This window comes from Sorex fumeus, unplaced genomic scaffold (genome assembly GCF_029834395.1).
Source record: "Sorex fumeus unplaced genomic scaffold, SorFum_2.1 ptg000003l, whole genome shotgun sequence".
In the NCBI taxonomy this organism is placed as follows: domain Eukaryota; kingdom Metazoa; phylum Chordata; class Mammalia; order Eulipotyphla; family Soricidae; genus Sorex; species Sorex fumeus.
The window spans coordinates 47,768,721-47,788,926 of NW_026606060.1; positions in this window are offsets into that span (position 1 = coordinate 47,768,721).

Sequence of the window (20,206 nt, forward strand, 5' to 3'; positions counted from 1 at the left end):
CCCCAAAATTGGATGGCTGCATGCAAAAAAGTGGGCTCAGATCTCTGCCTAACACCATGCACAAAAGTAAGATCAAAATGGATTTATGACCTCAACATCAGACCAGAATCCATAATGTTTATTGAAGACAAAGTCGGCAAAATCTCCATGATATTGAAGCTAATGATATCTTCAAAGATGTCACGCCACTGGCCGAGCAAGTGAAAACAGAGATAGACAAATGGGACTATCTTAAACTAAGAAGCTTCTGCACCTCAAAAGAAACAGTGACCAAAATACAAAGACAGTCTACAGAATGGGAAAGGATATTCACCAAGCACACATCCAACAAGGTGTTGATATCAAGGATATACAAGGTACTGGTTAAACTCCACAAGAAGAAATCACCCAACCCCATCAAAACATGGGGTGAGGAAATGAACAGAAACTTTCGCAAAGAAGAAATTCGAATGGCAAAAAGGCACATGAGAAAATGCTCTACATCACTAATCATCAGAGAGATGCAGATCAAAACCACAATGAGATATCATTTCACACCACAGAGACTGGCCCACATCCACAAGAACAAAAGCAACCAATGCTGGTGTGGATGTGGCGAGAAAGGGACACTCCTTCACTGCTGGTGGGAATGCCGGCTGGTCCAACCCTTTTGGAAAACAGTATGGACGACTCTCAAAAAATTAGAATTTGATTTGCCATTTGACCCAGCTATAGCACTCCTGGGAATATATCCAAGAGAGGCTAAAAGGTATAGTCGAAGTGACATCTGCAATTGTTTGTTCATTGCAGCACTCTTTACAATAGCCAGAATCTGGAAAAAACCTGAGTGCCCAAGAACAGATGACTGGTTAAAGAAACTTTGGTACATGTACACAATGGAGTACTATGTAGCTGTTAGAAAAGATGAAGTTATGAAATTTACATACAAGTGGTACTACATGGAAAGTATCATGTTAAGCGAAATGAGTCAGAAAGAGCAGGATAGACACAGAAAGATTGCATTCATCTGGGGAACATAAAGCAACAAAAAGGGAGAGTAACACCCAGGAATGCCTGAGATTAGTACCAGGAATTTTGCTCCATGAATGGAAGGCCAGCCACACGTTCTAGGTGAAAAGGAAGCTCAGATAGAGAAGAGAGCACCAAATGAAGGGTGTTGTGAGGACCCTCCCAGGATGGGAGAAGCATGTTAAAAGTAGTCTATAGACCAAACATGATTGCCACTCAATGCCTCTCTTGCAAAACACAGTACCCAAAAGAAGAGAGAGAGAACAAGGGGGAATACCCTGCCACAGAGGCAGGATGGGACGGGGGAGATGGGGGGTAGGTGGGGGATGCTGGGACCCGTGGTGATGGATGACGGGCACTGGTGGAGGGATGGGCACTTGATCATTGTATAACTGAAACCCAAGCACAAAATTTGTAAGCCTATAACTGTACCTCATGGTGTTTCACTAATAAAAAAAAAAAGAGATCTTAGAAAATAGGGGAAGAGGCAGGAAACTTCCCACATTATGGAAGGCGCCTCCTAAGCAGGCTTCTCTTTTCCTATCTTCTTTACTAAGGGAGTGTGTAAACACTAATTCTTGGGTTTAAAGTATGCAGGGCAGTAAGACAGGGTGCGAGAAAGAGCAGCATGCTGAGATGGGTGAGCCCAGGTTACAGAGAACACCTTCACAACGTTTCACCTTCACCCGTTGGTTGTATCTAGATCCACATCATTCCAGCCCCCCATCCCTATCACTTTTATATCTTAGAAAGGAGATGATACCTAGGTATTGGAGAAGGCAGGTAGACAGGATAGGCCCCTTCCTAAGGCAATGGCAAAAGCCAGCCTTGCAATAAACAGGAAAAACAGGAACTAAGGCCTGATAAGACCCTCATCTGGCCAGCAACAGACCCAGAAGAAGCTCCTGCAGGAACGAAAGTCCAGGAAAGAAATTTCAAAGAAGACCATCACCACTCCCAACCCCCCTGGTGACGGATTTTACCTAGGTAGAAGCCCACGTGGGGACAGGTTGGAGAAACCCTATAAAGGTCACCTTGAACGAAGGAAGGGCAAGCCCATGTGCTGCCTGAACTCACATGGCCAAGCACAGATGTTGCCCACATCTTCCCTCTTGAGATGTGTACTTTTGTGCTTTCATGTCTAATGCCAGGACATGCACAGGGGCTCTCTCTGCCCTTGGAGATGCTCATGTTCTCTCTTGAACAAGTTTCTCTCTCTTTCTCTCTCTCTGTCTCTGTCTCTCTGTCTCTCTGTCTCTCTCTCTCTCTCTCTCACCCCCTACACTCTCTTCCCCTCCACACCTTCAAAAAACCCTAAATAAAAACTGCTTTACTTCACTGCTTGTCTATTCCTGAAATTTCTTCCTTCGAGCGAGACAAGAACCCAATTATCTTGGGTCCTGGATGGCAGAGGTGGATGGGGAGAAAGTGACTGTCTTTTTCCTCCCTACTCCACATGAGCCACCTGTGGGGTCCACCGACATCAGTATGATTATAGTCTCAGGCTTAAGATGTAGTTCTAAGATATTCTTGCTCATTTTACCATGCCTTTTCAATGTAGTGCAGCATGCAGAGGTGAGGGGAGTCCACATTTGCAGTTGTATGGCTTACAATCACCGTCCTCAATATCTTATGATTTCAAAAATACTTATTTTTTATTGGATCACCATGAATTACAAATTTACAAGATATTTATGATTGAGTTTCAGGCGTACAATGTTCCAACACCAATTGCTAGTGTCCACCAAATGACCTCAGTTTCCCTCCTGCTGCAGTCTGCCTCTGTGACAGGTACATTTCTCCCGTGCCATTCATTATCTTAGTATTCCCTTCCCTTACTTATTCCCCCATCCACACCCCACAGGAAGCCTCTTACTGAAGACCAGTTCTCATGTGAAGAGCGCTACTTTAATAAACTATCCATGAAGGAAAAAGCCCATGGTTAGTTGTCTTTGATTATTGGCTCACATAGAAGATATTATCAAAGTGACTCATGGAGATTAACGTTTAGAACTGATACATTTTTTGTGCTTGCTTCGGGAGCACATATACTAAAATTGGAATGATAGAACTGATATATTTTTAACTCAGTTAACAGAATATGTTAATAAATGAGTCATTTAGATTCGTAGACAGGGAATCCTAAAATCAGAAAGAAATTTCCAAGAATTTTCTTCAGAGGAAAAATATGAAAGGAAATGGCACGGACAAAAATCAAACCTAGTAATTAAAATTCAATGAGTAATGATCTAGTTTTCTTTATAAAATTATGCTGGGCCTTGTTCTGATGATAATCAGATTCTCTGTGATAACTACAGTGACAGGGAGGGGCAATGCTTTGAAAATGAGCTTTGTTAAAATGACAAAGCTATCCCTCTTTTTAGCTCACTCCTTCATATCTGATCTCTGAATCAATGCAGACACACTCCCTTCCTTTGCCCAGAGATAGGAAAGAGGGGGCTGGGTTGACAATATCTTGTGTCTGATATAACTCATTGTTCTGCAGGGAAGTTTCTCTTCCCAAAGTGTCACCTTGTCTTATGTTTTCCCAATATAATGGATGATGATGAATCATCTCAGGAGGTGTATAAATTTATTTCTGAAACACAAGTCCTCAGCGATTGGTACAGATAACCAGCTCTTCTTTTGAATATTACCTCAGTCCTGCTCATAAGACACCAACTTGAGAGCTCGTAGCCAAGAAGCAGAGTCTGTCTGATGGGGCTGGATCACAGGAGAAAGTGGGCTGCTCTTGACAAAGCCATGCTGTCACTGACTATAGGCCAGAAAGAAAGATTTCAACCACAGTTGCAGAGATATGACCAAGGAGATGAGGCAGGAGGACACAGGTTTCAGTTTTAGACTAGTTCATTCTGCCAGGTTGGCAAGAAGCTAAATTTTGATCATTATTAGGACTTTTTCCCCAGTGCTGTGTCAAGATTCACATGGAGACAAAGCTACCCTTAAAAGTCACCCAGAGCAGTCAACATGGAGCTGCCTGTGGTTTTAACTTGCAGGTAGACGAGGGATCAGTGGATTGCAGCACAAGAGTTTCTGTGCTACACTCAGGGTATTTAGATCTTTGTCAAGGCTTGGCTCTCCTAGTCTAGATCTCATGTTTTCTAAAAACCTCTGGAAGATCCTACCTAGAAAGTCCTCCTTACCACTCAAAGCTGTGTGGGGTGTGAATTCTCTCTAACCTTATACTTTCTTGGGAAAATCTTCTCCTTTAAGCACTAAGTGTTTAAGCACTAGATGAATAAACTCAATAGCAGAATAAACAACTAGGGCACCAGCAATGTAAAAGATTGACACATACACACTGAAAACTGTTAAAGGAACTGATATTTAAGCTGACACTCAGAAGGAACACAGTTGAGAGTCCAGAAACAAATTTTTGTATGTATGGTCAGTTAATTTGCAACAACGGAGTCTAAAGCTTAAAATGGAAAGAGGAATGTCTCTTCAATCACTATAGCTGGGAAAGCTGTGTAGTCACATGGAAAATAATAAAATTAGAACACTATCTCAAACCATGTGCAAAAGTTAACCCAAATAGATCAAAGACTTAGATGTCATGAAACACATCAAAGAAAATAGGTAAAACACTCTATAATATTGTCCTCTGGATGTATTCAGGCAGTGCTGTCCCCATGACCCTCTTCTCTCTGTCTTGCTATGGTGAAGTGTGTGTGGAGAAAAAAGAGCCCCAGATCCAGTCCGCGTGGGCGCTAGACGTGACACCCAGAAGGTGCGATGGGGCACCCTTTTGAGAGGTGCAGTGGCTGGGATTGAGGGCCTTTGTCCCCACAGGTCCAGGATCCCAGTGTCCGGGAAGAAGGTGGCCATGAGCCAGGCTCTCGGGGACTCTGCAGCCTACAAGGGCCTACAAGGTCCTTTTGCCTTTGGACAGAAACCCTCTCTCTGCAGCAGAGTAGGTGTGGCTTGTTCCTGTCTCCAACCCTGCGCTCTGACTCTCTACAAATACTCTGTCCCCACTTCCACATTGCCTGGCTCTCGAAACCTGCGTCATTGCTTGGGCTCTTATTCTTTCTCTTCTTTCTCATTCACTCTTTCTTCTATTTCACATTTACCTGAATAAAACCACTTCACTTTTAACCTTCTCCTGAGGGTAGATGATGGCCCTGGATACCTGAGTGGAGACTTGAGCTGAATTCCCTCCCCCCCCCCCCCAAGAGCAATCTTTCACTGCAGCCTGTGGTCACAGATTCCTGAGAATTCAAGGGTACACTCCTGTGCCTTGTAGATCAGGTGGACCTCAGATGCAGCTTGATGACTGCCTAGTGGCTGATGGAACAATAGGCCCATACCATATAGGGGCCTTTATATAGGGGCCTTTACCGCCCATACTGCCCTCAGGTACTTCCCCAGGAAACCTAGGTGGGTCAGACCAGAAGGTCATTGCACTCCTTCCTGAGGCTATTAACTCCTTTGATCCTTACTTTTCCCAGGACATCATATGGAGGACCCCATGACACCTACATCTTTTGAAAGAGCAACTTAATCCTTTACATTTGGCAAGATAGTGAGTAGATGGGACCTACATCAGGAGGACCCCATGACACCTACATCTTTTGAAAGAGCAACTTAATCCTTTACATTTGGCAAGATAGTGAGTAGATGGGACCTACATCATGAGAGGAAGTTTTTCACTTTTGGTCACAATCTCCCAAATATTTGGGAATGAGGCACAGCATTCCTTCAGAGGGTGCAGCCACTACACATGTGGTGTTTAGGAACCTGGTGATGCCAGAAGTCTTTATAGAAAAGCTAAAGAGCTGAAGCTTTCAAATTAATTCCAGAAAAGTCTTTGATTTAAAAATGGAAACTACTGACAAAACAAGAAAAGAACTTTCTTGGCTTTTTGGGTCATACTGGCAATGCATAAGAGTTACTCCTGGCTTTGCACTCAGGAATTACTCCTGGCCGTGCACAGGGGACCATATGGGATGCTGGGAATCAAACCCGGATCAGCTGCATGCAAGGCAAATAAATGCCCTACACGCTGTGCTATTGCTCCCATCCTGGAAGAATTTTCTAAACCATGACATCTCAAGTGACTATCCCAAATAACCATTTAAGTCACTTAGGACCCTCTTGTTGAAGAGACACTGTGCTACCATAAAAGACAATAGCTACTATTTGTTTAGAATGCACTATACATTGGTCTTTATTCAAAATGGTTTACACCACGATCTCTTCCCATATTTATAGCAACTGCCTATTCTTCCAGCACTGAAGAGAAAGAGACTGGAATACAGAAAAGATGATTAAAAGATGGGACTCAAGTGGATTTCTGCATCCTCTGGTCTAATCTAGAGGGAGGGATGGCTATACCCTCTCTCCCTTTCCTCAGTGTTCAATAACTTAATGTTTTCCAATGGAAAATGCTTCTTGGAAACTCATGGAAATTGCTCACGTGGCAGTTAGAGCCCTTTCTGTCTTTGTCTCTTTTGTGGAGACAGGGAACAGCTGGCCACAGTCCCTCTGACAATGAGTGTAGGGGCTGGTAATTGTCCTCCTTCAGAACCAATAATCTCAGCATTTGCACCATCTTCCCTCGGGCTTGTATCTCCAACCCTTCAATTACTTTTTTGTTCCTTGCTTGCTCCTTTGGAGATGGGGCCACAGCTTAACTCCTTCTCAGTGCTGAATGTAGTTCAGGCTCTTTTCCTTTGTGTTCCTCGGAATTTCTCTAAAAAAAAAACAATCCCACAGGGCTGCCTTTTAATCTGCCTTCTTCCTCGGAGTCTCCGTTAAACCCTCCCAGATCCCTCCCCACCCAGATCTCAGCTTCGTGTGTGCCCGCTCACAAGTACAGATTGTGAGCCGACTTCAGGCAGCTTTACTTCATTCTGTGCTTTCATTTGTCACCACCTCCTTGACCCTGCCCTCCCGTTGGAATGCCCTTCCCTGTCTCTGCAGAAACTTGCCACTTCCCCATTTTTAAAGTCTTAGCTCTTCCTCGGCTGGAGTGATAGAACAGCAGTAGGGTGTTTACCTTTCCAGCCCGGTCGAGTCGGGTTTGATTTCTCCACCCCTCTTGGAGAGAGCAGCAAGCTACTGCTACCTCTGATGTATATATAAAAATATATATTCAATATATACATTGAATATATTGAATATATATTGAATATGTATTCGATATATTGAATATATATTCAATATATATTTATGTATTTATATATTTAATATTATATATTAAATATATAATATTATCACGATCACGATCATCCTGTTGTTCGTTGATTGCCTCGAGCAGGCACCAGTAACGACTCCTTCGTCCTCGCCCTGACATTTTAAAAAGTGCGATATTCAAGGCTCTTTCAGGGTTAGGAGAATGAGACCAATCATTATTACTGGTATTTGGCATATTGGGTACGCCACGGGGAGTTTGATAAAATATAAAATATATTATATTATAATATTTATATATTAATATATTATATATAAAATATATATTCAATATGCCAAACACAGTAACAACAAGTCTCAAATTGGAGATGTTACTGGGCCCACTTAAGCAAAATGGAAGCAAAATCGATGAACAAGGGGAAGACAAACAGCTCTTCCTCATGCCCAGGGGGATGAAAATTTACCAGTTGAGCCCAGCTGAATACTGTTTCTACTCATCTCTAAGCCAGAGGCTCCCAAACTTGTTTGACCTCTAGGGTCTTCTGGAAATCTACCTCTTTTAAGTGGGGATATGGATCACCATTCCCTCCCCTCTGGTTCATCTGAGACATTTTTTTACATGTCTCCTTCTCTCCCATCCATTAAGCACCCACCCTGGGGGCGTGGGGAGAGAGAGTATCTTTGGCTAATGCTGACATAAGGTCCTTTGACTTTTTGCTTCAGAATCTCTGTGTCCATGCCCCTATCATTTACTCTTTAAATTGCAGTTTATTTTTTTTTAAATTTGGAATTATGTACATATAGCATCGAAATATACAATCCACAGAGCAAATATTTTTCTAATACCTAATAAGTTGTCCCTCAGAGGTAGGCAATTAGTGTTATTATCCTCTTACATATAATTCCAGACATTTTACATATCCTAGCTTGTGGATATATATGCAGGCTTACATGTTAATGGCAGGGAAGCAGTTGATAAATGCATTGCTTAGTGAGTTTCATCACTGTGTAAACTTCACAGAGTTGATTCACAAACCTATTCTCCACCTATGTTGTGTGGTTTAGCCCAGCATTCTTCAGAGTTTTGACCCCTACGCCCTTGCACCTGTCCTGCATACCAGCCCATGGACAGCAGTTATAACTGAGGCAGTAGACCAGTGATTTTCAACTTTGCTTCCTCTGTGGGTCAGCACTAGTTGATGGACCAGTGGTTGAAGAACACTGATATTGCCTAGTGGGACCATCATTGTATGTGCTGTACATTGTAGACCAAAAGTCATTATTCGGTAAAGCATGACTGTATAAGTTTGCATAAATGTGTATGCCTACCTACAACTTAGATAACAACTGTCTACATTTTTATATTTTATTTTCAATCAGAAATAGAGCTTGGGGGCTGGAGCAATAGCACAGTGGGTAGGGCATTTGCCTTGCACGTGGCCGACCCGGGTTCGATTCCCAGCATCCCATTTGGTCCCCTGAGCACCCCCAGAAGTAATTCCTGAGTGCAGAGCCAGGAGTAACCCCTGTGCATCGCTGGGTGTGACCCAAAACACACACAAAAAAAGAAATAGAGCTTGAATAATACCACATTTATGAGTTCACAAGGTTTCTCACCCTCTTTATGACTATATACTACTTTATTCTGTAGATACCCCTAATTGATCTTAATAATTTTGAAAGAAGGACATTTGGGTTTTGGTTTTGTGATTAGGGTGATGGTGGTTTGGAGCACACCTAGTGGTGCTCAGGATACTTCTGTTTCTGTGCTATGGGCCATTCTTGATGGTGCTCAGAGGAATGTACATGGAGATGGGAATAGATAAGATATGCATAAAACAAGCATCATAATTACTGTACTATCTAAGCCAGGACATTTGTTTTTAAAAGCAGAAGCAGAGTTCCTGGTAATCATTTCTTAGATATATGACCTTGAATAACAAATGTAACTTCTCTTTATTTCCATTTTCTTATAAGGTGAGAATTAAATAGAACTTTTTTTGTAGGATTCTTATGGAGATTACATGTGTTAATCAATGTGAAGTACTTGAAATAGTGGTATAACCTCTCTATAAGGTCTATTTTTTGCTCATGTTGTCTCCTAGATTTGATTCTTGCTTTCTATGCTGCAGTGAATAATCCTGAACATAGGAATTGTATCCAAATAGTCAACAACCCTCACAGCATAAGCACCGACTAATCAGGATGAGGCTGACCATCATCCTATTGAAGAATGGTTCTAGAGGCCCTTATATCTGGTGTTAACTTTTGAGTTGCTTGGTAACTGTAAAGATAGGATTTGGGGTATAGGGCTGGATGACACGGAAGCAGTAGGGTAATAAGCAAGCTCAGGACAGCATTATTTATCAATCAATAAAAAAAATTCAATATTGTAGGATAATACTGTTTCATCCTTCCTGCATAGCCTCAGGTAGTTTAGGTTTATTGGGTTGCTCCCATCATAGTGCTTCCATTCCTCTGTGTTTATTTGTAACTTCTTTCTTTGTGCTCTGTTGACTTGTAAATATTATCTTTCTCTTCTCCTTAAGTCCTTTGCATAGTTTTTTTTTGTATGGACACAAGAAGACAGTACATGCTATGCTTTTGTAATGTGACTTTCAGTATTATTTTCCTCCTGAGCATCTGCTGCCCTTACTTCCTAGCACCCCCAAAAGCAGGGTCCCACAAGGGACTGGATGGAACCAGGGCAAGTGGCAAGCTATGTGCTACCCTGGTGTCAAGATGGGCCTGGCCAAAGTGCCATAATGCTTAACTATAAGTTAAGAGGTTGGTCATGGACAAATGCTGTCATGATCCAAAAAGTAATAACTAGATTCAGACCCTGCTTAGGAAAGATTAATCTGGCCTGAGCTCTGTAGTCTGAGTCTGTGGCAAGATGTTCCCAGGAGAGCTGCCCTACAAGTCTCAATGTATCTCTTACTGTGTCCATACAAAAAATAACTAGTATTAAGATGTTAATAGAGATATTGGACTGAGGAAAGGAGAAAAGCACCATAGGAGGTATTTAGCCCTTGGGCAGTAAGGAAGGGCTTTGGAATACCTCTTAGGTGGTGCTCTCTTTGAACTTGGTGGGCCCTCAGGAAGAGCTTTCTTATGTTGATTTGGCTACCAACCTGGGTGCAGTGTCAGCCCAGAGTGCTGGGGAGTTGGAGAGACAAGAGAGCTGGGGAGAGAGTGAGAAAGAGCAGGGATTGTGGAGAGACTAGCAAGAGGGACAAGAGAGAAAAGGAGGTAGAAGAAGAATACAGGAGCAGGGCATGGAGAGAGAGAGAGAGAGAGCCCAGACTGCAGGACAGAGGGTAGAGAGATGAGCGGAGAGACAGAAGGAGACGGGAATGAGGGGTAGTGTGAGACTAGAATGGGGGGCTCAGAGAGACTGGAGCAGGCACGTGGGGAGAATGGAATAAACGGCAGCTGATCAACCAAATGGCTTGGCCCTCATTTGACTCACCGTCTGCCCCATGACCCAGGCTGCCCTGGCTGGGGGAGCAGTCCAAGGCCCCCCTGAACCCAGTCGGTGAGGGGGACAGCCACCGGGGCCTCTCCCTGGCTGCCCCCCCATGAGATATTTTACACAATATAACTTTAACAATCACTAAAACAGTTCGAGGGCAAATTTAGGTGATTTGACTTGTGTGTTCAAGCATCATTTTACACATCTGTGCATATATATTTTAGTATAAACTATTGGAAGTAGAATAGCTAGGTAACTCCTGTCTCTGTGCTCAAGGGTTATTCCTAGAAGATCCATATATTGTGCCAGGGATGGAACCAGGGTCAGCATTTACAAAGCAAGTGTCTAACCCCTGCACTATCTCTCTGAGGGTCTCCCACTGATGTTTTAAAATTGGACTCTCCATGTTGGCATATGGACATGAATTTCTGGGAAAAACCACCTTCACTTCTGCTGTATTCTCCCAGGGCACCACAGGGGCCAGTTCTCCCCCTTGATCTTTTGTATTGGTGGGGTGGTATTTTATTTGTAATTATGTTCATGTTATTTTGGAGATGAATAATTACTTAAAAAGTTTGAAAAGAATAACGAGGTGAAAGATTATGCACACTTGAATCTACTCCTTAGAGACTGTACCAGTCCTACTAACAATAAATACTTGTTTCTTCACACTTGCTTACAATATGCTAATGAACCTCTTTTCATCTTTAGGTAAAAAAGGAAATTTCAGTGAGTTTAAATTTGCATTTTTATTTAAATTTTTAAAACTTGCTATTTTTTATTGAATCACTGTGAGATAGACCCTTACAAAGCTGTTCATGATTAGGTTTCAGTCATAGTGCTCCAACATCCATCCCTCCACCAGTGTACATTTCCCAGCACCAGTGTCCCCAATTTCCCTCCCATTACCCCCCACCCCACCCCTAGTCTGCCTCTATGGCAGGCATTTCTTTCTCTCTGTTTCTCTGTCTCTCTTTCCTTCTAAGCATTGTGGTTTGTAATACAGGTACTGAAAGGTTGTCCTATATATCCCTTTCTCTACTTTTAACACTCAATTCTTGTCCAGTGTGATTATTTTCCACTATTAATTTGCAGAGAGTTCCACTTATCTTGTTCTGTGGGTCTTCAGTCGTGCGTGAATCTCGGCCGGAGCTGCCTCGCGGGTCCAGAAAGTGTCCTGGAGTGTGGTGGCAGCTGGGTAGTGGAGGTAGTGGAGGTAGTGTCTGCCAGTGGGGTATTTATCTGGTTCAGGTAGGGGTAGGGTGGGTCTTCTGTGCGCAATCCGATCCCTGGATGGTTGGTGGAAGCAGACAGGGCAGGGTAGGGTGGGGCTCCTGATTAGAATCCCTTTGTCACCTGTGGTTGGTGGGAGCAAGCAGAGGATCTCTGTCCCTGGTTCTGCCGAGCCTGGAGTCCAAGGTCTCAGAGAGTTCCGCTTATCTTGTTCTGTGGGTTTTCAGTCATATGTGAGTCTTGGCCAGAGCTGCCACGCGGGTCCGGAAAGCGTCCTGGAGTGTGGTGGCGGCTGGGTAATGGAGGTAGGCTCAGCGGAACCAGGGACAGAGATCCTCTGCTTGCTCCCACCAACCACAGCTGACAAAGGGATTCTAATCAGGAGCCCCACCCTACCCTGCCCTGTCTGCTTCCACCAACCACACAGGGATCGGATTGCGCACAGAAGACCCACCCTACCTCTACCGGGAACAGATAAATACCCCACTGGCAGACACTACCAACACTACCTCCACTACCCAGCCACCACCACACTCCAGGACGCTTTCCGGACCCACCTGACCCTGAAGGCTTCACCGACATGGCAGCACTGAGAAGGATGAGAAAGGAGAGGCCGATAAAATCTCAAGGCCGAACTAGGCTGCCACAACGAAGGAAGACAAAAATGATCATCTGTACTTTCAATGCACTTACGCTAGCATCAGATGCATCCATTGAGGACCTGATGCTACAAGCGCAAATGATCAAGTACGACATCATTGGTCTGACCGAGACAAGAAGGCACGAATCTCACCATGCCGTTTTCAACACTGGAGAAGAATTGTTCCTAGGAACATGCGATAAAAGAGGTGTCAGAGGTGTCGGTGTCCTTGTCAACACAAACTTGGCCATGAGCATTGATTCATTCAAATGCTTAACAACCCGAATCGGATGTTTACATTTGAATAGATGTGGCTCACTGCCTGCAGTTTCTATCTTCGTTGTCTACGCACCAACATCTCATTTTGATGAAAGAGAAATTGAGAAGTTCTACATGGAGCTGGAGAAGTTCTATAAAGAAGACCACACCTTCTACAAGATCATTGTGGGTGATTTTAATGCCAAGATAGGACCGAGAAGATCAGCTGAAGAACTTCACATCGGGACCCATGGCCTAGAATGGAACGAACAGGGTGAGAGACTGTCTGAGTTCATCATGTAGACCAAGGCCATCCATGGTAACTCACAGTTCGAGAAGGCAGAATCTAAACGTTGGACATGGGAGTCTCCCGGTGGACGATTCTACAACGAAACAGACCACATCATATTCAATCAACAGTTTTGCCTGACCGATGTCGCGGTTGTCCCAAAATTCCGAACGGGATCGGAACACCGTCTCCTTTGTGCAAAATTCTACTTCACAGAGCTGGGAGAAAGGGCTGCAAAGTTTAAAAAGAGAACTCCCAGAATGACCACCAACTTGGGAGCTCTTTGGCACTATTGTGGCAACATGGGAAGATGCCATTGTCAACAACATTGACGAGGAATACGATCAACTGGTTCAGCACCTCCATGATTGTGTGAGGAACGCCAAGAGAGAGATAGCCACAAAAAAAGCGTGTCTTCGAAAACTCTTGAGCTTATTCGCCAGCGTGGTTTGGCGCATGCCTCAGGCAACTGCAAGCTAACGTCCAAGCTCACAAAGCAGTGCAGAGATGCGATCAAGGAAGACCTCAAAGAGAAAAGAGCAGAAGTGCTAGTAGAAGCTGGGAAAAGTATTCGTAATGCCTGTCTGTCTTTCGCCAACTACAAGACCAAGATGATTGCCCTCCAACGTCCTGATGGATCCATCACATCCTCCAGAATGGCAATGGAGAAGATTATCCATGACTTCTACTCAAATCTCTTCGATAGCCATGTCCACTTGCCGACATACCAAATTCCACAGGATGGATATGTCGTTCCCAACATTCTCCCTTCCGAAATCTGACACGCCATTTCATTGGTAAAGAAACGAACAGCACCCGGCCCAGACAAGGTCAGACCTGAACACCTGAAGAACCTGCCGTCAGTACTCATCAATACACTGGCTTGGCTCTTCTCATGCTACCTGTCTGAATGCAAGGTTCTGTCCCAGTGGAAAACCAGCAAGACTGTACTACTGTTCAAGAAGGGAGACATCCATGACATTGGCAACTATCGCCCGATCTGCCTATTGTCTGTCATCTACAAGTTGTTCACTCGAGTCATCCTAAATAGGATTGGCAGAACACTAGATGAAGGACAACCATGCGAGCAAGCCGGGTTCCGCAAAGGATTCAGCACCATCGACCATATCCACACGATAACCAAGCTCATTGAGGTTTCTCGGGAGTTCAAGATGCTGCTCTGTTTAACGTTCATTGATTTAAAGAAGGCCTTTGATTCTGTTGAGACGGAAGCGGTCATTGAAGCCCTAGCCAATCAGGGCATTCAAGCCCAATACATCAAGATCCTCTGTGAGCTGTATTGCGGATTCACTACCAGGATCCCACCATTCTACAATCATTGATGTCAAGAGAGGGGTTCGGCAGGGTGATACCATTTCACCGAAACTCTTCAGTGCCACCCTCGAGAACATCATGCGACGACTGGAATGGGAATGAAGATAGATGGTCGGCAACTACACCACCTCCGCTTTGCTGATGACATTGTTTTAATAACACCAAACATCAGCCAAGCGGCACAAATGCTGGCCGACTTTGACCGTGAGTGTGGAAAGGTAGGACTACAGCTGAATCTTACGAAGACAATGTTTATGAGAAACAGCCTTGTTCCTGATGCCCCATTCGCTCTCAACGGAATGATCATCTCTGAATGCAACAGCTATGTGTACATAGGTCGAGAAGTCAACATGACAAATGACCTGGCACCCGAGCTGCGCAGGAGGAAGAGAGCGGCTTGGAACGCCTTCAAGAACATCGAAGAAATAGCTAAGAGGACGAAGAACCTCCGGCTCCGGGCACATCTCTTTGATTCCACTGTTCTTCCTGCATTAACATATGCCTCAGAGACCTGGGCCCTACGTAAACAGGATGAGAATGCTATTCGGGACTCCCAAAGAGGAATTGAAAGAGCTATGCTTGGAATATCATGTTTCACTCAAATGAGAAAGAATCCGGAGTTCCGACATCCGTCGACGATCAAGAATCAGGGACGTTATCTCGTTTGCCAAGGTGTCAAAAATCAGATGGGCTGGTCATGTAATGAGATTTAAAGACGACCGCTGGACTAGAGCTGTTACTGACTGGATTCCACGGGATGTCAAAAGACCACGTGGCCGCCCACCTTCCAGATGGTCAGACTTCTTCATCAAGATCATGAACGATCGGTTTGAGGCTCTTCATGTTCCCAGAGCGAACAGATGCCATTGGGCTACACTAGCATGCGACAGGGACAAATGGAGACGTTACTGGAGCCTGCTCAAGCAAATCGACAACTAATGGGAAGTTAAGTGATTAAGTGATTAATTTGCATTTTTCTTATGGTTGAGTTTGAACACCTTCATATAGGTTTAATTGCCCTTTAAACTTTTTTATCTATCATTGATTGAGTTTGAATATATTTTTAATATTTAATATCCATTTTTGCTTGCTTTACTGTGTATCTTTTCATAAGATTTACCCACTTATCTTTTGTGTTGTTGATACTCTTTTTTTTAAATGGTTTTGGGAGTTTTCCTCTATCATATGCCTTTCATTCTTTTGAGCTATTTCTTTTTTTTATTTTTTTGTTTTGTTTTGGTTTGGTTTGGAGCGCACACTTGTCAGTGCTCAAGGATTATTCCTGACTCTGTGCTCAGGGATCACTTCTGGAGGTGCTCTGGGGTTCCACATGTGGTACCAAGCATAAAACCCAGGTCGGTCAATGAGCAAGGCAAGCTCCTTACACACTATACTATCACTCTGATCAGTTATTTATTCTTTTACCTATCTGTAGAGATTTATGGAGCACCTTCGGCAGATTCAGTGATAATACCAAGATTGGGATACAGAGACTAAAAACACCACTACCTCAGTACTTGTTTTCAGGGAGCCTACAGACTAGTGAAAGAGGCAGAAATGGAAATAAATAATGGCAGTAGGAATGTAAAATGTTTTGGCGAAGGTAAATATGAGGTTATTTGAGGGAATACAAAACAAATAATACTTTAGGGACCTTGTCTGATTGGGAAATTCCACAAATGGCGTATTAAAACCTTTGGGCATTGGATATAATAAGTTCTTATTCTAAAGGAAGTATGTTTCAGATTCACAGTCAAAGAGACTAGTATCCATGACTTGTATCATGTCTGGTTCTGTTCCATTGTCATGACATATATTAAGTCCCTGAGAAATAGCAAGAGAAATATTGTAGATACCCACAGCTACTACTATAGTGTCCCTGAAAACACATTTCTGATGATAAGTAGCCTTATCTCTGAAAACAACTTATCACTGAGTCATCAACTACATTTCCCAAACAGATAAGGGCCTTTCCAGATTTAAAAAAAAAATGGGCCATGTTACACAAAAAGCTCCTTTGTTCTACCTGTTAGCAATATTTCTGAACAACCTTTGGGTTTTGAATATAATCAGTTGAATATAATAGAGCACTCAGCCCCAATACTGACCTTCATCTTCCTATTATATATTTTACTGAGGGAACAACCATAAATGTTTTACATCCAATTAACCCATATGACAGCACATGGCATTAAGTGGGTCATCCTATTTTAAGATTCTTTTTAAGAGGAGTTGAATGCAGTTTGGACAATTCACTCCAGCTGGGGCTAGAACAATTGAACACAAGCATTGGTCAGAACAAAAGTTCTAACAGCTTCCCTTATGTGTTGCTCTAGTGTACTGCAGCCTTCTAAAATGTGTGTCATCAACCCTCTGAGAAACTCTTACTTTAAGCAATGAGTAAAAGAAACTATTGCTCAGGTCTCAGCAGTGCCAAAGAAGGGAATTCCAGTTGCCTATTAAGAAGACTTCCTATTGTCTGAATCAACAGTTTGAACTGGCTACCTAACTTGTGGGACTCAGTGGAAAATAACACTCCCAGGGCCTTTGTTGAAAAATTAGGGATTTCAAAAGAATGACAACTGAGTATTAATCTGAGAGTTCTGGGTGACTAAGATTGACAAGCTCACCCAGCAGTCCTATTGATGTATCTCAGGACACTACAGTGACCAGCACAACACAGTGGATCCCTCCACCAGACACAGGAGACTACAGACCATGAAGTGACCTGGTTAATCATCTGGTTGAACAACCTCATCTCCTGGTAGGGAAACTGAGACTTAGATTACATGAATTGACTAAAGCTTCAAAAACACAGAGAAGGAGAGGCACAGAAGAGGAGAGACTGACCCAGATCTTTAATTATAGATATATAGTGAAATTAAAATATGTATAGGTATAATGTGATTAAAATACAGAGAGAGAAGAGAGATTACATGCGGCACCCTGAAAATTATCATTTACTTTATTATACTATAACTTACGTTACATAGTTTTTTTAGTATCTGATTTTGGGTGACTTTGAAAGTTTATCACATTTCCTCCAATAACAGGGTGAATGAAAGAAGCTTGCATTCTTTTTCCTGCCCCCCCAACTTCTTTCCACTTCAAACGTACCCAGAATCTAAATTGCTTCAGCCCAGCCCTTTGAGCTATCTCCCAAACCTCAAGCTTTTGTATTTAAAGAAGTTTGCAAAATAACAGAGTCCAGGTATGATCCGAGAATATTTGCTTCGGGGTCCCTTAAGAAGAAATTTTGTTGATCTTTGATGGACGAGATGGAGAATTTGTTAAAAAGTGAATAATTCAGCTCCAACTTGAGTGTGTCATATATAACTTAAGTTGTGATGAATTGAAGAAGCCTTTTTCCAGTACTGAAAAACTTTGGTTTAACAAAAAACTGAAGAACAGGTGAATTTCCAGAGTATATGTTGTTGAAAGAGGAAAGGTGAAAAGGTTGTTGAAAGTTGGAAAGAGGGTTCAGTTTAATGACTGCAACATGTACAAAAGCTATAGTGTGACAGTAGATCATACATTTGTGACTTTATGATGATAAATATATTGGAAAAAGTATTGGTGGACTGGGATGCAATGACATCTGCCAAAATGTCATTGAATATAACTGTAAGTTGGCTTCCAATATAAGAGTTAGCCAAACTCAATGAATGTATGCTGTAAGAATTTTTTAGCTTTCTGAAATTTATAATACACAGAATGGGTACTTTATTCTTGCTATTTCATAAGAGCCCACCTATTGTGGGTGGGAACCACCAGGCTACTCATGGTAATACTCTGGGGGGTTGAGGGGAGGTGGCATGTGATGCTGAAACTCCAATTCAAGGCTTTTAACATGTTAGGCATGTGCTCTGGTTTTATCTCCCTGACCCCCACTTTATTGCTTTTATCAAGCATGAGTTACATATGTTTTTTATAAAAAAATTTATAGGTATATTCCATTCTGGGGAAGCCCATATTCTTAAATATATATATATATATATATGTACAAGGATAGCACTGTCCTGTTGTTCATCAATTTGCTCGAGTGGGCCCAGTAATGCCTCCATTGTGAGACTTGTTGTTACTCTGCTTGGCATATATATATATACATATATATATAAAACACATGAGTACATATGTGTTTTATATATAGTGTATACTGCTGCTCTTTCATAGCTACATAATGAAGAAAATTATTTAAATGTTTAATTGCTACTAATTAATTTAATTTCCGTATTTAATTTGTTAATTTAAGATCTTTGCCAGCACACCACTGCCCCCATCTTTCCCACCTCTATTTCCTAATACCATCCCAACAGGTTTGGGAACCAAACCTGAAGTCACACATCTTATAAGGGACATAACTAGAGTATGAAGCTCAGCTTAACTACAACCACCATCCTCTACTGCTGCTGGAGAGAACAAAGTCACCACGTTGGAAAACACTGACCTTCTCTTCACAGTGTCCATCAGCTGGCTCTAGGTCTCAGAGTCTCGCTACTGTCTTTTCTCATCTATTCCCTTTACTCCCAACATCCTGAGATGTTTCAGATCTGGTCCAGTTGGGCAAATACAATAGAATAAAAATACCTAGAAAATAATATTGGGTCCTCTAGAGCATTTCTGTGCATCAATTACTCTATAGTTGGCTATAATAATAAATAAATAATAAAGCCCTCCCATTGATCGTCGATTTGCTCGAGCGGGCCCAGTAACGTCTCCATTGGAGACTTTGTTGTTACTGTGTCTGGCATATCCAATACTCTCGGTAGCTTGCCGGGCTCTCCGAGAGCTTACATTATTATATATTGTGTTTTAGATGTATTGATTCAGTTCACCCTCACATAACATTATTTAGCAGATTGCAATTCTATCTTTCAAGACATCAATGCGTTAAGTTGAAGCCTGAAGTCTGGGACTAGGCAATGGTACATTGGTGTGTCCCTAACTTATTTTCAATTCCTGCATTACGTGGTCCCCTGCACATCACTGAGAGCATCCCCAGGGCTGCTAGCACCATTGGATGGCCCAGGTCTCCACAGCACCATAGGACCTATACAGCATCACATCCTCGGGCCCTTGCACTGAACCAATGGTCCAGTGAGCCAAGAATCACCAGTGAGACCCCTAGATCTTATGAGCACTGTTTGGCACCCCCCCAACAGTAACAGCAGCAGCAGGAACGACTACAATAGCAAGCAGGCAATCAACTCCACAGTCCGTCTGCAGCCACCACCTTCTGCTGCTACTGAGAGAAAAAAGTCACAGCAGGTTTCCATGGGGAAACTGGGTGGGGACTCAGGGGTCTCAGAGCTGCTGAACCCCCATGAAGAGCCTCACAAGGATTCTTCAACTGGTTGAGGGAGGATTTGCAGGGCTGGTTATGTGGCAGGAGCCTATGTCTATCGAAGCCTATTGCCAAGGGAGTGTGAGACTGTAGGACCTCAATGCTACTGCATGAGATGTAAAATAGAATGAACCTAACAAGCATGTGGAGACTCTGTCCCCTTCACCAGAGGAGCACCCACAGGTGCGTGCACACGCACACACATGCACAAACCCATACGTGTGCACAGGCAGGTTCCATGGGAAAGTTGCTCTATCCTGAGCTTGCTCATTGATTCCATTAGTTGTGCAATACTTTTTCCATATGAAGTGCTATGCTTAGCCCTGGAATGGTTGCAGGTGCAGGTCAGCTACTGTCCTCTGAAAAAGTGTTTGTGTCAGGCAGAGAAGTTCACAACTCTCCTATGGAAGTTTAGAAGGAGGACTGGACAGTGAGTGCTATAAAGGCCAGGATATTAGCTGGAAGGAG